We start from the raw sequence: 7,890 nt of genomic DNA, 5'->3' as shown, positions 1-7,890 counted from the left end.
TTCAATAAATGGTGCAGGGGTAAATAACTAGCCACATGCACAAGATTTAAACTGGACCCCTTCCTTACGCTATATACAAAAATCAACTCAAGATAGATTAAAGACTTAAATGTAAAACCTAAAACTATAAAATCCCTGGGAGACAACCTAGGGAATACCATCCTGGACATAGGAATGGGCAAAGATTTCATGACAAAGATGCCAAAAGCAGTTGCAATGGAAGCAAATTTGACAACTAGTATCTAATTAAACTAAAGAGCTTCTGCAGAACAAAAGAAACTATCAACAGGGTAAACAGACAACCCACAGAATGGAAGAAAATATTTGCAAATCATGTATTTGACAAAGGTCAAATATTCACCATCAGTAAGAAACTTAAACAAATTTATAAGAAAAAAACAAACAATCCCATTAAAAAGTGGGCAAAGGACATAAGCAGATGCTTTTTTTTTTTTTTTTTTTTTTTTTTTGAGGTGGAGTCTCGCTCTGTCGCCCAGGCGGGAGTGCAGTGGCCAGATCTCAGCTCACTGTAAGCTCCGCCTCCCGGGTTTACGCCATTCTCCTGCCTCAGCCTCCGGAGTAGCTGGGACTACAGGCGCCCGCCACCTCGCCTGGCTAGTTTTTTGTATTTTTTAGTAGAGACGGGGTTTCACCGTGTTAGCCAGGATGGTCTCGATCTCCTGACCTCGTGATCCGCCCGTCTCGGCCTCCCAAAGTGCTGGGATTACAGGCTTGAGCCACCGCGCCCGGCCTTAAGAAGACATACATGTGGTCAACAAACATATGAAAAAGATCCCATTATCACTGATCATTAGAGAAATGCAAATCAAAACCACAATGAGATACCATGTCACACCAATCAGAATGGCTGTTATTAAAATGTCAAAAAATTACAGATGCTGGTGAGGTTGTGGGGCAAAAAACAAACAAACAAAAACAGCTTATGCACTGTTGGTGGGAGTTAAATTAGTTCAACCATTGTGGAAAGCAGTGTGATGATTCTCCAAAGAGCTAAAAAATAGAACTACCATTTCACCCAACAATCTTATTATCGGGTATATACCCAAAGGAATATATGTCATTCTATCATAAAGACACATGAATGCATATGTTCACAGCAGCTCAATTCACAGTAACCAAGTTATGGAGTCAACCTAAATGCCCATCAATGTTAGACTGGATAAAGAAAATTTGGTACATATACACCATGGAATACTATGTAGTCACAAAAAAGAATGAGATCATGTCTTTTGCAGGAACATGGATGGAACTGGAGGCCATGATGCTTAACAAACTAATGCAAGAACAGAAAACTAAATACCACATGTTCTCTTTTATAATTGGGAGCTAAATGATGAGAACACATGGACACAAAGAGGGGAACAACACACACTGGTACCTACTTGAGAGTCAAGGGTGGAAGGAGAGAGAGGATCAGAAAAAGTAACTATTGGGTACTAGGCTCAGTATCTGGGTGATGAAACAATCTATTTTCCTACATAACAAACCTTCACATGTACCCCTTAATCTAAAACAAAACTTTTTAAAAAAAGAAAATATGACAAATAGCATACCATTTGGGTTGAGATAAGGGGAAAGAAAACATGCTTTGCTTGTAAGATTTTGCTGGAAAACTGCAAAAAACAATGTCTTTTATAAAATTGGTAAACATTTTTTGTTTTGTTTTGTTTTTTGAGGTGGAGTTTCGCTCTGTGGCCCAGGCTGGAGTGCAGTGGCGCGATCTTGGCTCACTGCAAGCTCCGCCTTCCGGGTTCACGCCATTCTCCTGCCTCAGCCTCCCGAGTAGCTGTGACTAGAGGCACCCGCCACCACGCCCGGCTAATTTTTTGTACTTTTAGTAGAGACAGGTTTTCACCGTGTTAGCCAAGATGGTCTCAATCTCCTGAAAAATTGGTAAACATTTTTAAACAAAAATCAACACCACAAGCCTTAAATGCTTTAGTCAAAATAGTTGTCAAGTGAGTAAAAAAAACAAATTAGTTGCCTCTCCCCAGATTTTAGGTTCTATCTACACAGGAACTGAGGAATAGATCTTATGTTATGACTTATTTTGGTAAAATAATTGATCAGCGTAGCAAGAAAATGAGTTTCATTGAAGTTTTTCCTGCCAAAGATTGTAGGTTCCCTCATTTATAGACACTGTGTCGTGAAGTTTACTTTAGGTTGTTTTGTTTTGTTTTTCTTCTGTGTCTCTGAAAAGACCTTTCATAGTACTGGGCTTATTTTGGCTTAGTGATTATCAGCCTGACTTGATTACTCACGAAAGTCACTGGGAAAGCTTTAACAATACTGAGGCCAGGCCCCTCCCTACAGGTTATGTTGAATTGGACTGTGATGGGGCTAGAGAATTAGGATGTTTTTGAAGCAGCTGGAGTTGTAAGTCATTGGTAGCCACACAAGAATAGTATTTATTACATGCGGTTGTTTGATTGAATTAATTTTTGTCTGAATTTCTGACCAGTTCTGATAAAGTGTTTCATCCAGTGCCCCATGTGCACACAGACTCACTTGTCTACTGTAAGAGGAAAGTACTGTGTGATGTGTTTTCATGGGCCCCTCACATTTCCGCACATGCTAGGAGCAGACACAGACTGCCCTTTGTTTTGACCATCTTTTCAAGGATGTTAGTGTCTCCTGGAACAAAGACTAGGCATATTTAGGGATCTTTACAAGGGATTTGCATTTCCTGAGCTCAGAGCTCCTATCCCATAATGCATGTGCACGGATCCGTCTAAATCCATCCATGTCCTTCCCGTGGGACTCGAGGGCAAGGACAACTGATACCCTGTTGCTGATGCTGTTTGTTGGTGCACAAATAATAACATTTTTGGCCAGGTGCAGTGGCTCACACCTATAATCCCAACACTTTGGGAGGCCGAGGCGGGCAGATCACAAGGTCAGGAGATCGAGACCATCCTGGTTAACATGGTGAAACCCCGTGTCTACTAAAAAGTACAAAAAAATTGGCCGGGTGTGGTGGCGGGTGCCTGTAGTCCCAGCTACTGGGGGGACTGAGGCAGGAGAATGGCGTGAACCCAGGAGGCGGAGCTTGCAGAGAGCCGAGATTGCGCCACTGCACTCCAACCTGGATGACACAGCGAGACTCTATCTCAAAATAATAATAATAATAATAATAATAATAATAATAACGTTTCTTTATCTCTGACCTGGGAGTCTTATTTCTTTTGGCAGCATCCATGAGAGTGGCAGCCCAACTTGTTAGATTGTAAGTAGTATGAAATTTCAGACCCTTGACTGTTCTTGCCAGGAAGATGAGTGTTAAATTTGATTAATACTTTTGAAAATAAATGCAGAGAAACGATGTCTGGGAATAACTATTAAAAAGACATAAAATATGAGGATCTCTGGGGTGTCCCACCTGGTAGAGCTGTAAGGTAACAGGGTGAATGTATCTTCTGAAAAGCCACAGCTTGCTTGTGATGCCACATTACAGGAAGTCATCGCATTTTGCAAGTATTGTGCATTTACGTTTCTTCGCAGCTGAAGGAATAATCGCTGTCTCGAGGTATTAAAAAATAGATAATTTTCTCTAATACTATACCTTTACTTTTTACATTTCTTGTTATTGAACATCTACATGTCCAGGTGTGGTGGCTCACACCTGTAATCCCAGCAGTTTGAGAGGTCAAGGTGGGAGGATCACTTGAGCCCAAGAGTTCAAGACCAGCCTGGGCAACATAGTGAGACTCCACCTCTACAAAAAAAAAAAAAAAAAACTAGCCAGCCATGGTGGCATGCGCCTGTGGTCCCATCTACTCAGGAGTCTAAGGTGGGAGGATCACTGGGGCCTGGGAGGTTGAGGCTGCAGTGGGTATGATTGCACCACTGCACTACAGATTACAGACTGGGCAACAGAGTAAGATCCCATCTCTGAAAAACGAAAAAAGAAAATCTACAAAAATATGTATTTCTATGGACTAGCTAAATATATTAGTATTAGAGAAATTTGATGAGTTAAACCCACTATTTAAGTGCCATAACTAAAGGCCACATCACATCTCTACAGTGTAGTTTTAAACTAGACCATCCAGTTTCTAATGAAGAGACAACTCGTCAGTTCCGATGTGAGCCCAGACAAGACTTTATCCCCCCTATAAAGTAGATTACAGATATGCACACACATCAGCAAGGGGAGCATGAGAATAGTTCATTTGATACTCTTATATGCAACCCTGCATTGTATTCCGAACACAATGAAAATAAGATGTGAGCCAAGCATGGTGGCTCATGCCTGTAATCCCAGCACTTCGGGTGGGCAAGACGGGAGAATCACTTGAGCTCAGGAGTTTAAGACCTGCCTGAGCAACATAGTGAGATCTTGTCTCCGAAAATATATATTCTTTTAAATGAAAAAAAATATATATGAGATGAAATGTCAGGCCTTCAGCATATAATAATAATGTTTTTTAGAGCATCTATTCTACACCAGACATTACAACTAAACGCCATAGAAGGCACTATTATAATTTCCAATGTACATATGGTAGGACTGAAGCTTAGAAAGTTTAGCTTATTCATTTGGGAGGCCGAGACGGGCGGATCACGAGGTCAGGAGATCGAGACCCTCCTGGCTAACACGGTGAAACCCCGTCTCTACTAAAAATACAAAAAATTAGCCAGATGTGGTGGCGGGTGCCTGTAGTCCCAGCTACTCAGGAGGCTGAGGCAGGAGAATGGTGTGAACCCGGGGGGCGGAGCTTGCAGTGAGCCGAGATTGAGCCACTGCACTCCAGCCTGGGCGACTGAGTGAGACTCCGTCTCAAAAAAAAAAAAAAAAAAGGAATACAATGTCTCAGAAAGGCAGCCCAAATCAGAAGGAAAAGGATTTCCAGTCAGGGAGGCTTTGGAGCAGAGGATTAAGCCCAATAAACTGCTTGTGTAAAGAAGGTTAAATGTGGAAATAAATTAAGGTGCTTTTCTCTCTTTTTTTTTTCCTTCTAAAACTCTTTCCCCTATTTGTTCAAATACATCTATTGGCAAAGTAGGAAAGAGAAAGAATTAATGGGTGTTTGTAAGGAAACCACTGAGATGAGCAGGATTACAGAGCAACAGCCTCTGCTGCCCTGACTTTTTAAGAAATCTCAGCCAGGTATGGGGGCTCCTGTCTGTAATCACATCACTCTGGGAAGCTGAAGTGGGAGGATTACTTGAGCCTAGGAGTTCAAGACCAACCTAGGCAGCATGATGAGACCCCCATCTCTATAAAAAAATTTAAAAATTAGCCAAGCATAGTGGTTTACAGCCGTAGTCTCAGCTACTGAAGAGGTTGAGGCCAGGAAGATCCCTTGAGCCCAGGAGTTCAGGGTTACAGTGAGCTATGATGGTACCACTGCATTCCAGCCTGGATGACAGACAGAGACCAATGAACTATTTATAAAGAATCACCGATTCAACCTGCAAGAATTTTGCATGACAAAGATATCAGGGTTAAGTGAAAATCACATTTTATATGCCATCATCTTTTCTGTCTTACATTATATTTTTGTAGACTTTGTTAGAAACATGGTGTTGGGAAAGGAGAAAAGTTTGACAATGAGCTTTGACTATCTTAATGACAGCAATATCCCTGTGTATTCTAGTGGAGATATTATCTCAAGAAGGGTGAAATTAGAAGTTACTAGCTGGGCGCAGTAGATCATGCCTGTAATCCCAGCACTTTGGGAGGCCGAGGCAGGTGGATCACGAGGTCAAGAGATCGAGACCATCCTGGTCAACATGGTGAAATCCCATCCCTATTAAAAAATAAAAATTAACTGGGCATAGTGGTGCATGCCTGTAGTCCCAGCTGCTTGAAAGGCTGAGGCAGGAGAATCACTCGCAGTGAGCCCAGATAGTGCCACTGCATTACAGCCTGGCGACCAAGCAAGACTCCATTAAAAGAAGAAGGAAGAAGGAGGAAGAGGAGGAGGAGGAGGAGGAGAAGGAGGAGGAGGGGGGAGGAAGAGGAGGAGGAGGAGGAGAAAGAAGAAGAAGAAGAAGCAGAAGAAGAAGCAGAAGCAGAAGCAGAAGCAGAAGAAGAAGAAGAAGAAGAAGAAGAAGAAGAAGAAGAAGAAATTGGCAAAATCAGAGTAAAATCTCTTAAAAATTCATGCAAGAGGACACTTGGAAATACACTTGGCTGAATCTAGAAACACTGGCACCAATATTGCCTGTACACGGAATTACATGGAAGAAGTGGAATATTTCAACCATAAAGATATCTTAGTTGGACACAAAAGAGACGACGATAATTCCAAAGAAGGTTTCAACACTATTCATTCAGGAAGGCATGAATATGCATTCAGCTCTGAGCCTCCACAGACACCACTTGCTACCTCATTCAAAGGCAGTCGTGGTGTGTGCACTCTTGTGTGAAAGCTGAATCTCACAGGCCTTGGCTACTAACAGTCACCTCAAAGAAGGAATTTACAGTCTCTGAGTATATAAATATGAACACTCCTTCATCACTATCACCTCAAGCAGGCACAGAAGAAAAGACGCTAGGTTGCTGGTTTTCTACCTGAGGTTCAATATCCGTAAGTGCCAAAATTGAAAGGAAGGGCTATACCACGGGTGAATGAACTCAGATATTTGCTGAGACTGAGAACTGCTCATCCCAAATGCTGGTGCCAAAGTCAGCCATTACCAAACACAGGCCTTCCATGAGGGAAGTAAAACAGTGCGTGGCTAACTTGCATGAGTAATCCTTGTCATGTGGAAAGAGAGACATGGAATGGCAAGTTGTTGAGAATTCCACCAGTTTCTCCCTCTGTTCTCCACTGTGGTATGATCTGTGTGGAATATTCGCTAATGGAATATGTGGATATTCCTGGAGCTATGGACTTATTTATTAATTTGCCACTTGCCATCAGCACCATTCCTCTCCATCTATTGGGTACCAGAGCCTCAAATGTAAGCAGGCAGCATAGCATGCATATAAACTGGCTCAGTTTATTCACTCCTGAAAGACCCGAAGCACCACCCAGCTATGCAGAAGTGGTAACAGAGGAACAAAGGCAGAACAATCTCGCACCATGAATGCCTGTGATGACTTCGGGAGAGTGCTCCAAGGACCACTGTTTGCATATATCCAGGAGTTTCAGTTCTTACCTCCACTTCTTTATTCAGAGATGGATCCAAATCCTGAGCAGTCAGCAGATGATAGACCATCGTGCCCCTCTCGTTGAAGGAGCACTTGGTTGAATCAGGTTGATGTGGGTTCCAATCTGTATCTCTTCTGGCTGAGGACAGAGAAGTATCCTGGAGACAAGTTTTCAGAGGAATTGGAATTGCTTTTGCCCAGAAAAATGGCAAATATGTGAAACAACCAGTGATCATCCTTTAGAAGCCTGCAGCCAACATTCTGGGGTTGCCCCAATGTGCTTGAAGAGCTGAGCTTTTCTCCTTTTAAAATGCAAAAAAAAAAAGAAAAAGAAAAAAAAAAAAAGCTGTAGTAACATTGAACTGCACAGTGTAAGCATTGAGCATGTACAAATTTTAAAATCAAAAGAAGAAAATCATGCCTCATTACAATGCGGTGCCTTGTACATGCCCAATGCTTACATTGCTCAATGCCTCCCTACCCCAGTCTTTAGTATTCAATACAAGCCGTCTAGATTTAAAATCCACACAAGCCACACAAAAAGGCAAGAAACAACTCATTCCCAAGTGGCCAAGCAATCATCAAAACCACACTCCGCCACTCAGCTCTGACACAAGTGTTTGTTAGAATTTTCTGATAGAAAATTTAAAAACAACTGTAATTAATATGGTAAAAGTGCTAACGAAGAAACTGGCACCATGCAAAATCAGATGAGTAATTTCAGCAGAGATATGGAAACTATAATATGAATAAAATGGAAATGCTAG

At 41.9% G+C, this 7,890-nt stretch overlaps 1 pseudogene; it reads left to right on the top strand.

Moving 5' to 3' along the window:
- Positions 1–5,544: 5,544 nt before the first annotated feature.
- LOC103219805 (arrestin domain-containing protein 3-like) lies at positions 5,545–7,208 on the top strand (annotated as a pseudogene).
- Positions 7,209–7,890: the final 682 nt, after the last annotated feature.

The sequence above is a fragment of the Chlorocebus sabaeus genome, chromosome 12 (assembly GCF_047675955.1).
Source record: "Chlorocebus sabaeus isolate Y175 chromosome 12, mChlSab1.0.hap1, whole genome shotgun sequence".
NCBI lineage: Eukaryota > Metazoa > Chordata > Mammalia > Primates > Cercopithecidae > Chlorocebus > Chlorocebus sabaeus.
The sequence above is the reverse complement of the archived record's forward strand: the minus strand, read 5'-3'. Positions and strand labels throughout refer to the sequence as shown.